The sequence below is a fragment of the Equus quagga genome, chromosome 13 (genome assembly GCF_021613505.1).
Source record: "Equus quagga isolate Etosha38 chromosome 13, UCLA_HA_Equagga_1.0, whole genome shotgun sequence".
Taxonomy (NCBI): domain Eukaryota; kingdom Metazoa; phylum Chordata; class Mammalia; order Perissodactyla; family Equidae; genus Equus; species Equus quagga.
The window spans coordinates 83,534,240-83,546,494 of NC_060279.1; the positions used below are offsets into that span (position 1 = coordinate 83,534,240).

The 12,255-nt window shown below is 57.9% G+C and overlaps 1 protein-coding gene across 2 annotated transcripts in view; it reads left to right on the forward strand.

The window, feature by feature from the left end:
- Positions 1-12,255, forward strand: part of ZNF787 (zinc finger protein 787) — a 34,231-nt gene that overhangs the window by 5,171 nt on the left and 16,805 nt on the right. Inside the window, exon 1 of one of the 2 annotated variants that reach the window (XM_046681621.1) lies at positions 3,647-4,530. The exons of the other annotated variant lie outside the window; for it this stretch is intronic. The gene's annotated coding sequence lies outside the window, so the exon portion shown is untranslated. Of the gene's footprint in view, positions 1-3,646; positions 4,531-12,255 lie in introns of those variants that run through there. 2 annotated transcript variants of the gene reach the window in all.

Sequence of the window (12,255 nt, forward strand, 5' to 3'; positions counted from 1 at the left end):
CGGGCGGGGGGGCGGGCGGGGAGGCGGGAGGCGAGCGCGACTGGGCAGGCTAGTGCGCGTGCGCGCGGCGGGGGGGGGCGTGAGTGGGCGCGCGGCCGGTGACGCGGGCGGGGGCGCGCCGGCAGGGGCGGCGGACAGTGCGCGTGCGCGGCACCGCGCCGGGGAGCGCGCCCGGAGAGTGGGCGCGCGTGCGCTGCGCCGGGGGCTCGGGGCAGGGGGCGCCCGTCTCCCCACTAAACCTCCCCCGCCGGTCGTGGCCGGAAGTGGTGGCGACTCCCGGGGGAAGTTGAGCCCCCGGTGGGGGAGGGGCCCGCGCGGCCGAGCTGGCCTGACCGGAAACGGCGGTCCCTGTAGGCCCGTCCCGGCCGCAGGCCTGCTTCCCTCCTTCGAGCCCTTTTCAAAGAAGCCCGGGTCCCGTTGCTGCCCCGGGCGGGCTACGTGCGGCCTTTGATCCGGCCGGTAATTACGGGTGTTCCGGCCGGCAGGAGGCTCATTCATTCGCCCCGGCGCGGGCGGCGGGCAGGAAGCGCGTGCGCCGGAGGGGAAGTGACTGGGCCAAGGTCAGGCACCGCGTGGCCCGCGGGGCTGGGCGGGGACGGTGGCCGGGCCCACGGCGAACCCCGCGGGGACCGCGCTCCTTTACCCCTCACTCCTAATCCCCGCCGCAAAGGGGAACACCCCAGTTCGTCGAGATGAGTGCCACTGGCCCCGGGGGGTCAGGCAAGTTCAGGATGGCGTGATCAGACGGAAAAGTGACCCACAGACACGAGAGCCAGCAGCGAGTGTGGACAGAGGCTCTTCAAGTGCTAGGTCTATGCTGGCCACCTGGGACAGGAAGATGAACAAGGGCCTGGAGCCCGTCGGCGTAGAGGCAGACCCTGACACAGTCCCCGCCTGGTGACCGGAGCCCTCATCAGGAGGTCCAGGGGGCTGTGGGAACCCAGGGAAGCACGTGTCAGCATCTCTTCCCTTTTTAAGGCTGAATGATATTCCAAACCCAACCCAGCCCGGCCCAGTCCAGGGGAGCAATCAGGGTTTTAGGAAGGCAGCGGCTTGGTTTGTGTTTTCCATGTGGCTTCCTGGTGCCAGGGCTTGTGTTGGGCAGTGCTGAGGATCCAGCTGGGAGTCGGATCTGGCCTGGTTCTGGGGACGCACAGTTGCTGTTGATCCTGGCTTATCTTCTCTCTTAAGACTGTAAGCCTCTTTGGCTAAATGCAGCTGGCATTGGCTTGTCTACCTCTGCTGCAGTCCCTTCTGGTCCTCCTCTGCCTCAGCCCCGGAGAACATTCAGCTCAGACTCCTACTTGTGTTATCTCATGTCTTAGCCCGTTCCCTCCTGGAAGCCTTCCGGATGTAAGCCCCACTCTGGCGCAGCTGAAGAACGGGAAGGTTTATCCCATGCCTGGCCCACAAGCGGCACTGCTGTGTTAGCTGAGAGCTCCGGGGTCACACAGGCGTGGGTTCAGATCCCAACTGCATTGCTCATACCTTTGTGACCTTAGACAAGCAACTTTAATCTCTCACTTCCCTCGTGGGTAAAGAGGGGATGATGATAAGAGTACTGACCTTGGTGGGAAGGCTCTTAATGCTATCCTGTTAGAGCCCAGCAGAGCTGAGAGAGGAAGGTGTCAAGTGAGTGGAAGGGGCTCTGGAGCTGTGGTTCCTAGGCTGGGCCTCGGTTCCATCTTTTCCAGCCCCGTGACCTTGGACCTGTCACTTCCCCTTTCCCAGGCTCAGTTTCTTCCTCAGTTACCTAAGATGGCGAGCAGTTTGCCATTCCCTGGACAAGCCTAGTCCGTGCTAATGACTGTCCAGTCGTCTGCTCAGCCCTGCACAGGGCGGGCACACGGACACAGCAGTCCTGGCACAGTGCTCTGCTGTGGGGTCAGAGAGGAGGGTCGCTTGGCATATGCTTCTTTTTTTCTTTTTTTTTTTAAAAGATTGGCACCCGAGGTAACAACGGTTGCCAGTCTTTTTTTTTTTTTTCTGCTTTTTGTCCCCAAGTCCCCCCAGTACACAGTTGTATATCCTAGCTGTGGGTTCTTCTAGTTGTGGCACGTGGGACGCTGCCTCAGCATGGCCTGACGAGCGGTGCCGTGTCTGTGCCCAGGATCTGAACCAGTGAAACCCCAGGCCGCTGAAGCAGAGCACGCGAACCCAACCACTCGGCCACGGGACTGGCCCCCAGCATGTGTTTCTTGAGGCTCCCCTGGGCCAGACCCAGAGCTGGGCGATGCTGGGCGTCCATCCCTGTACTGGAGCAGCTCAGAGACCTGAGGGGGAGACGTACACACCGAAGCACCAGGCAGAGGGATGGGGAGATTTGTTAGAATAGCCATTGGGAGCTATAGGAGCCCAGAGGGAGGGCCTTCTGGTCAGGGAAGGATGACCAGAGGAGATGGCATGTCCTGAGTCTTGAAGGACAGAGGAATTGGCCAAGAGGACCCTGGGGCTCCAGGGATGATGAGATGAGCTCAGGGTGGGTGATGGCAAAGTTATGGCCCTGGGCTTCCGGCAGCTGCCTGGCTGCCCCCCCAGGGGCTTTGGTCGTCACTTCTGGGTACACAGCTCTCGGGTCACCTGTGCTCAGATGCCTCTCACAGCCCCTAAACCTCTCTGTTTTGTCCCCTGGTGCTGCCCGAGACCTCTGCCTGCTGAGGCACATGTGGGACGTTGGGGCCCTGGGGAGTCGGCTGTGGCCTGGGCCTCCTGGTGGAGACAGACTCCAGATCTCGCTTGCTGAGCCCTTCCTTGGCAGGTGCCTGCTACTCACTGTCCTAAGCCCTCGGGGACCCTGGAGTGGAGGTGGTCACCCCATTTTAGGGGGGTGGGACTGAGCCTCAGGCCCCATAGTGGCGTTAGAGCATAGGTCTTTGTGTGATTCCAGAGCTTGGCCCTTTACTGTAATGCCACTGCTCCTGTTGACTTCTTTCTTTTGGTCAAGGTTGGGGTCTAGGGGAGACAAAGGCTGTTCGGAAGACCTCTTGGGTATCAGTCATTGGGTTGGGGTCTCTGGGCTCCCCCTCTGATGGGGTGTACATGCAGGGCTGCCAAATGGCTCAGGGGACTCCAAGACCCAGCCCCTCACTTCAGATGTGACTTTCACGGGTGGCTGGGACATGGGTGGTGAGGCGGTGAGAGCTAAGATCCAGGTGGCAGGAGGCTTCGAGGACCTGTGAGGCGGTTGGGGGAGTTTGGGCTGTCACACGGTAGTGTCAGCGGCCCTGTTGTAGGAACACAGAGAGCCGTCATTTCACATCTGCTGAGCAGCCAGCCAACCTGAACCTGGGACTAGGGCCTTGTGCTATTCCGCCAGGCCGCTGGGGGCCCCGAGACCTGGGTCCTCCTTGGTGTGGTTTCCCCAGTTCTGTCTCTGCCTGATCCTTGGGCTCACAGAACACTGGCTTCTCTTGTGCTGGATGGGGAGTCCCATGTGTCCTCGTAACTTATGATGCTGGGAACACAGAGACACATCAGCTGTGGTCCTGGCCTCAGCCTCTCTGGAGCTCATGTCAGGCTGGCCAGAGAGTCCTGGATTCCTGGGGCTGCTGTGTGCGAGGGTCTGTGCTGGGAGCTGGTGCCTGCCCTCCCGGAGCTCGTGTTCTGCTGGGGGCTGGGGGGCGGGTGGGACAGCAGGGGTGAGCAAGACAGGGAGATCCCCCTGGGTTCTAGGACTCTTCCGTCATAATGGAAATTAAAGGGAGCAACTGCCAGCATCCTAAGAGTAGGAGGAAAAAGAGCGCCTTGGAGCCGCTGACCTGGGTGGGGTCTTGGCTCTTCTCCGTGGCCGTGGGACGTTGGGTTGGCCCCTGAACTTGTCTGAACCCTCACCTTGACAGTTCTAGTCAGCGTTTACAAGGCGCCTGGCTCCTTGTTGAGCACTTCACACCCATCATCTCATTTGGTCTTGACACTAAGTCTACGAGGGTGACGATGCACAGAAAGGTGAAGCACCTTGCCCAAGGTTACGTGGCTGGTGGGGCCAATTCTGACCTGGCAGCCTGCCAGGAGAGATTGTCCTCTCGTCTCTCACGGTGCTTGGGATCGGGATTACGTACCTGCAGCACCCTGTGCCGAGGGTCTGCAATGGGGTCTGTGCTCACTGAGTGCAACCTGTCAGTATTTCATTAGGGAGGACACTTGAGCTGAGGGAAGAAGTCTAGGAAGGCTTCCTGGGGGAGGTGCTATTTTTGCTGGGCCCAGGCAGCAAAGCTACAGGGAGAAGGCGGGTGAGGTGGAAGGAAGTGTTAGAGAGAAAGCCAGGGTGGGAGAGTCCATGTCCACCCAGAAGATGGGGAATCTGGCCTGTTGGCCTGATTGAGGGGTGACAGGTGTAAGACGGTCTGTGAGTGTGTTTCTCATCTTTTTTACGGGGGACCTGCAGAGTGCTTTTGTTTGTCTAAACAATTTTCAGTTATCCACCAACATTTGAGAATCAAGAGCGTTCGCAGGCGTTTGAAGATCTAGAAATGCTGGATGACAGCAGGTGGCCAGTGGGGCAGTGGCTGGAGTGCTCCTCATCTCTCTCAGGTGGGGCTGCAGCTGTAACAGTAGACCAAGGTTCTAGGCATTCCGAAGATTTCTCTCTTGTGGACGAGGAGAGGAGCGGTGACGGGCTGTAATGTGTCTACCCTGATCTTGCTCATCTTTCCTAGCCAGCCGGGCCCTAGCTGGGCCCTTGGGGAGGGCTGTGAAGGATTGGAAGTGGGGTGGTTGGGGTGGACCTGAGATTGTGGGGCAGGGGGCGACGGCAAGGGTGTGAGGGGGTCGGGCAGGAAGAGACGTGGGAGACAGGAGACAGGCCAGGTGGGGAGCTGCCGCGGAAGTCCAGAGGTAAGCAGAGTGGGAAATAAAGAATGAAGTAGACCCACCGCAAGGCGGGCTAACTGAGGAAAAGGGGAAGCAAAGGAGAGAGAGAGAGAAGGAGACGGGAGTGGATCACAAGCTCTGCTCGACCCACTGTCTGCACACGCTGGAAAACCTGAATGAAGCACAGACTGCGTTCTTGGGAAGTGTAATCTTGCCAGCTGACTCCAGATGAGATGGAAAAAATCTGAACAGACCAATCACCAAGGAAGCAATAGGAAAGATAGCAGAGACCCCCTCCCCCAGAAGGGTGTAAGATTCTGATGGTGTCACAGATATTCTCAGATATCCTCCCAACGTTCAAACCACAGGTCTGACGTGGGGAGGGCCCAGCAGGACCAGCTTGGGGGCCCAGGTGGTCCAGGTAGAAGACAGAGGAGGGAACAGACTCGGGGTTTTGGGCCTGGAGTAAGGGGCGAAGCTGCCCACAGAAAAGGAAAGTGGGGAAGGAGCTGGTCAGGCCAGCAGAGGGGTTAGTCTGGGCAGCCCTGTGGGGCCTCTGACCACTCGGGTGGCCTGAAGAGGGGTTTGAGAGTCCGAGGTGAGCCCCTGTAGAGTCAGCAGGTTGTGCACACCAGCCCCTTGCCCCCGGGGAGCTTGTGTGTGCAGGAGCAGACACAGACCCTGAGGAAGGAAATGAGACAGATGATTCGAGATGGCGGTGGATGCTGGGAAGGAAATAAGCCCTGTGATGTGATACGGGATGTGACATGGGGCGGGGCTTGGGCGACCAGGGAGGTGACACTTGAGCGGACCCTTGAAAGGTGAGAAGGCACCAGGCAGGTGGAGGCCTCGGCCCGAGGTGGGAGGTGGGTGGTGGGTGGTGGGCAGCAGGCAGGAGGAGTGAGGGGCTGGAGGAGGAAGTGAGTTTGCCCAGGTGGCAGGGGCCAGATCAGGTGCTGTAGGGCCTGGGGAGGAGCTTGGATTTGGGACTAAGTGCAGTGTGCGTGTGTGGTGGGGTGGTTTAGGCAGAGAAGTGATGTGAACTGAGCTGCTTTAAAAAAAAATAACAGCCTTATTGAGCTATGGTTTCTGTGCCATACGGTTCACCCTTTTGGAGAATACAGTTCAGTGGTGTTTATTCACAGACGCATGCAGCCATCACCACACTGATTTTAAGACATTATCGTCATCCCAAGAGGAGACTCTTCCCCTCCCCTTCCCCTGCCCCCAGTCCCCAGGGACGCTGATCTGTATTCTGTGTCTCTGCATTTGCCTCTTCTGGTTATTTCACATAAATGGAATCACACACTCGTCGTCTCTCTGTCTGGCTTCTTTCGCTAAGCGTGATGTTCTTGAGGGTCACCTGTGAAGCAGCGCGCGTCAGTGCTTTTTCCTTTAAACAGCCGGAGAGCGTTCCACTGCACGGACAGACCACAGCGTGTACATCTGTTCATCCGTTCACAGGCATTTGGGTTTTCTCCACTTCTTGGCTGTTGTGATTTAGGCTCTTGGGAGCACGTGTGTACGGTGTTTGTGTGCACTTGTGTTTTCATTTTCCTTGGGTGTGTAGCCAGAGGTGCAGTTGCTGGGTCATGTGGCGGTCCTGTGTTTACCCTGTTGAGGAGCTGCGGGTCGCTTTTCCACAGCCCCCGCCCCCGTCACAGTCCACTTTCCCTGCATCCTCGCCAGCACTTGCTCTTCTCTGTTTTTATCATAGCCGTCCCAGTGGATGTGCAGTGGGGTCTCCTTGTCTTGTTGATGTGCGTTTCCCTGATGGCGGTGATGTCGAGCATCTTTTCCTGTGCTCACCAGCCCTTTGTGTATTTTCCTTGGGGCAATGTCTATTCTGATCATGCCCATTTTTAGTTTGGGTTATTTGAACTGAGTTGCTTGAAAAGATGAGTTAGTCTGTGGTGTGGGGAGTGGATTTAGAGGGGTGGCCGGAGCATGTGCAGGCCCAGGTGGGAGAGGAGGACGAGGACGGACAGGGTCGGGGAGAGGGGACAGGGAGGAGCAGTCATAGGCAAGAGGAGAGGAGAGGAGAGGAGAGGAGGGCAGGGCCCACAGAGCTCAGGAAGGGGCGGGGAGCATTCATGCACAGGACTTTGCTAGTTGCCCTCGAGGCAGGGTTAAGACTGAGAAGTAGCCCCTGGATTTGGTCGCCAAAAGGTAGGGGGCAGTGGTTAGAGAATGGGGGTGAGGGAGGAGGTGGAGGTCACAGCTCCGCTCCCACCACGGAGGCAAAGCAGGAAGAGAAAAGAGAGGTGAGGGTGGTGATGGGGCGCGTGAGAGGAAGGCCTGGGGCGGAGAGATGAGGGGTCAGCAGAGGGCAGACCGGGGTGGGGGCTGGTGGGGGATCTGCTGGACCAGGAGAGCAGTTGTTCCCCGGCCTGGACTCTGCGAGGGGCACCCTGTGCAGAGCTGGCTGCCAGGGCAGGAGGAGGGTGATGTTGGCAGCAGAAGAAGGAGAGGGGATAATTGGTGGGCAGGCTTCCAGAGGAGGTGGGCGGGATCTCATAACAACAATAATAACAATAATTTGTCTCGCGTTTAATAGCCGGCTGGGCCCTGTCAGCCCCGAGCGCTAATTGGATCGCTCAAGTGCTCGGCTGGGGAGGCGCTGGGGAAGGCCCGTCCTTCACCCTCTAGGAGTGGAGGTCCGAGCAGGGCCAGGGTGGGGCGCAGAGTGCCAGGGCTGTCACTGTGGGGGCTCTGAGCTGCCGGGCTGAGAACTGGGGGAGCTGGGTGGGAAGACGGGGTGGGGAGGCCGAGGGAGGGCAGGACCCCCTGCTCTCAGCCTCCGGCGTTGTCAGGTTCCATGCTCAGGCTGCTCAGGCTGACTCCAGGGAGCCTCCCGGGCCTGGGAGCCGGGTGGGGGCTGCCTGAGGCCACAGCCCCTGCTGCCTCTCTATACTCATGTCCAGAGATGGGAAGGGGCTGCAGCTCTCCCAACTCTGAGATCTTGGGGGTTGGACCCAAAAGCCACAGGATCAGGACAAGAGGCATCAGCTGCTGCTTGAATGAACGACTGAATGAATGAGTGAATGGGAGAGGAAGAGCATTTAGTGAATGGGAGAGGAAGAGCATTTAGTGAATGGGAGAGGAAGAGCGTTTAGTGAATGCTCTTCTTAACTCTTCACAAGGATGTCTGGTGAATGCCCGCAGCAGGCACTCATCTGATGTTCTCATGGCCCTACGGGGGCCCTGTTGTAAGAGACGCTGGCAGCCGAGGCCCAGAGAGGCTGAGCTGCCAGCACAGGATCACAGAGCGGAGTGGTGGTGGCACCAGGGCCTGGCTTCCCAGCAAGGGCAGTGCCCCCTCGGGGCTGTGCACTCCTGTGTTCACGGCTGTGTTCTCACCTGCGTGGTTTGTTTTAAACCTCCCTGGTAGTGGTGTAACCGCCCCCTGCTCAGGGCTGAAACCGAAATGCAGGGCGGAGTGTGTCGTGTGCCAGGGCCCCTGCCCGTCAGCTCCAGTGGGAGACTGCCGACCCCCTGAACATGCGTCTTTCTAAAGCCTCCGTAAGGTTCTGCCTAAACATGTGGCTTCCTGCTGTGTTTGGAGTAACATGCAGACTCCTGGCTGGACCTTCACGGCCCCATTGCCTCACGTGCCTCCTCTGCTACCCCCAGGGTCGGCTCCATAATTTTCGGGGCCTAGTGCAAAACGAAGAGGTGAGCCCCTTGTGCAAAAATCAGGGAAAAAGCTTTTTCCTTTCTTCCACGGTCTTGCTCTTGACCTGTCAGGGTGTTTCTCATTTGGTGTTTCATGTCACGCTCCCTCGGGTACGAGGATGCCCACGGGAATGCAGACCCTCCCTGTGCCCAGGCTCCTCCAGGTGCCGAGGGCTGGAGGCAGCGGGAGGGAGGACCTCGCGTGACCCTGGCTCCAAGCCCCCAGCGCGTGCTTCCTTGACCTGTTAGACTTCACATGCACAACACAGGTCCAAAGATAAAATTATTGGGAATTTCAAAGATGACGACCTCAGAAAAGTGACCCCCAAGCTCCAGGCCTCCTGTCTGGTGGCCTGGCCTGCCCCTTCCCTCCCTCCCTCCCTCCCTCCCTCCCTCCCTCAGGCCCACCTCGGGACACTTCCCTCACATCTTGGCACCCCTTGTTCCTTTACCTCAGGGTCGGCAAAGTGTTTCTATAATTGGCCAGATAGTAAGTATTTTAGGCCTTACAGGCCCAGAGGCAGAATCGAGGATGTAACGTAGATACTTAGATATCATTTAAAAAATGACCATTTAAACATGCAGGTAAAACACATTCTTGGCTGGAGGGCAGGATGCAGGTGGGTGGGCAGCTGGGTGCCCCTCCCTGTGTTATTGCATCCCGGCCCGAGTCCGGTGCACTGGGGTTTTCTGCGTCTGTAGGGGAGGTTAGATTTTCCTCTGCCCCTTAGGGTTTCTGGCTGGCCTAAGACAGATGAGCAGGTGAAAAGTGTACGGCTTTTATTTCCATGAACATGGGAGCCCTCGCGAGAAAAGCGAAGACCCCCCTCCCCCCCAAAGAAGTGGCCAGAGCTGAGTGCTTAACCCGCAGGGTGAGCAGTGCCCCGTAGTGGGGAAGGAACCGCGGTGCCCGGTGCCCAGCAGACGAGAGGGATGGGGAGGAGCTTCAGCCAGGGCTGTGGTGCAGGCTTCTCTTGCCTGGGCTCCCTGTGTCTGAAGATGAGTCCTGCCTCCTGGAACAGGGGGTTGGGGGCTGGGGGTGCGTCTCCCGCTCTCAGGAAGCAGAGGGCAGGTCAGAGCGCCCTCCCTGTACCTGCGGGTTTAACTTAGGAACATCGACATGCACAGCGGCTTGCTTTGGGGAATGTCCTGCGCCCCTCCACCTCCGGCCAGGACTGGCCCCTCCTCCCTTGTGCCGGTGTCTCTGTGTGGTTGCCTCCCTGCCTTGTTTGGGACAGCGGGCTCCTGGTTCTCAGCACCTGCTGGGTGACAGGCACTCTTATTTGGCCACACGGCAGGCCGGCTGACACCTTGCCGTCCTGCGGACAAGGAGGAGCACCTCCATCCCGAGGTCTGGCCCAGGACTGCCCCAGAGCCTGCGGGTTCCTGGGAGGGAGGATGAGGACAAGGAGGGGGATGAGGACGGCATGGGGAGTGGAGGCTGACCCACCCGCAGCCTGGCCCATGCCATCTCACTTCAGGAAGCCAGGACTGGGAAGTCCCTGCTTTTATTGCGTTCCACCTTAGTCGTTTTGGTGGAAACACATCACAGCCACTTGGCAAACGAGGTCGGACACAGAGAAGAGGGCAAAGGAGAGTCTCCTGCCCACCTCCTCAATCCGCAGACCTTATTCTGGGTGGCTCTCTTCTTTTTCTTACACATTTTTAATGTTTACAGTGTTGTAATCAGAGGGCCCTGTACAACTTTTTTTTCTTGGTGAGAAAAATTGGCCCTGAGCTACCATCTGTTGCCAGTCTTTCCTCTCTTTGCTTGAGGAAGATCGTCCCTGAGCTAACATCTGTGCCAACCTTCTTCTATCTTTTGTATGTGGGACACAGCCACAGTGTGGCTTGATGAGTGGTGTGTAGATCCATGCCCAGGATCTGAACCTGTGAACCCCGGGCTGCTGAAGCAGAGTGCATGAACTTAACCACTACACCACTGGGCCAGCCCCTGTAGGTCCCTGTGCAACTTTTAAAAATCTGTTTACTTTTTAATTCATATAATTCAAATACTGTGTAATTTGCCCTTTTACTATGTACAACTCAGTGGTTTTTTTTTTTTTTGAGGAAGATTAGCCCTGAGCTAACATCTGCCACCAGTCCTCTTTTTGCTGAGGAAGATTGGCCTAGAGCTAACATCCGTGCCCATTTTCCTCTACTTTATATGTGGGATGCCTGCCACAGCATGGCTTGCCAAGTGGTGCCATGTCGGCACCCGGGATTGGAACCGGCAAACCCTGGGCTGCCGAAGCGGAATGTGCGAATTTAACTGCCATGCCACTGGGCCGGCCCTCAGTGGGTTTTTAACATGTTCACAAAGTTGTGCAACCATCACCATTATCTGGTTCCAGAACATTTTCATCACTCTAAAGAGAACTCTGTACCCATTGGCATTCCCCCCCACCCCAGCCCGGCAGCCGCTTATCTCTGTCCCAGACGGTTCAGATCGGTGGGCTTGTGCTGGGTGGCGCTTTGTGACTGGCTTCTTCCACCGGGCCTTTGGCTGCTGTGAGTAAGGGTGCTATGAATGTCTGTGTACAGGTCTGCGGAGCCCTGTGTTTTGTTTCTCTTGGTGTACCTGGGACTGGAATCACTGGACTGTAGGGTGGCTCTGTCATTTGATGAACTGACTGCGGCTGCGCTGTTTTCAGTGCCTGCCAGCCATGTGTGAGGTTCTCCTCCTGCGGTTTGCGTGTTGTGGGTGTAATCTGAGGGCCCGTACACCTCTGTATCCTGCTTCGCCCACTTAGCACCCAGTGAGTTCACCCACTGTGACACCTAGTTCTTATGGACATCCAAGAAAGGTCAACTTTTTTCTCTCATTGCAGAAGTAATTATCCATTAATGTAAAAAAAAAAATTGGGAAAATGAAGATAAACAAAAGGAAGAAACTTAAAGTCACTCTTCCTGTTATCAGCATGGGTGGCCACTGTCCACAGCATCATGACTGCTGTTTCTGAGGCCGTGTGACACCTGTGGACCCCTTCCCACGTGGTTCACACACTGTCCTCCAGTGGGGCCGATGGGTTCTCTTCAGTTCTTCCCCTGCTCTGAATCGTGCTGTGATGAACTCTTTTTTCCTGCAAGAAGCATTTTATGAGGTTTGGGTTTTCCCCTCAGACCACTGTCTGGGGAAGCGGGGTTCCCCGGTCTGGGGCTGCACGCGCTTGTCCTTGGCTCTCATGCCATCGTGCTGGGTGGTGCCCGCAGAACCAGGACTGTGCGGTGTTACCCGAACCGCTGCACCGGCTCTTGGCCCTCTGGGTGTTGGGGGGCTCGCAGGGGCCCTTCCTGTGTGGTTCTCACTGCGTCCTGAAGTGAGTCCCACGTGGTGGGCTGGGCCAGGGGGACAGAGTTTGAGTACATCGCGTTCTGTCTCTCGAGTCTCCGTTTCATTCAGACCTGTTCATCTGTGCTTCACCCACCTGTTCTCAGCACCTGTCGGTGCCTGGCGCTCTTAGAGAGCTGGGCCCCCAGCGGGCTTAGGGCAGGGTGCGACATCATGGGGACCTGGGAGGGTAGATCTGGTGCGAGGAGGCCTCTGAGGAGGTGACCCTCCAGCAGACTGGGAGGAAGATGGCTGCAGGCACGGTACATCCCTCCCTCCATGGGTCCTCGGTTGGCAGAGAGGCTGTGGTCTGGGCGGGGAGGCAGGGCGGCAGTGGGCCTTCAGTGGGGTTTGGTCAGTCCCGTCTGTGTCCTGATGCTGGTCTCCCGGGAGTCGCCACTGCCTTGAGCCCAGCATTGCCGCGTGGAGTCCATTCTGCT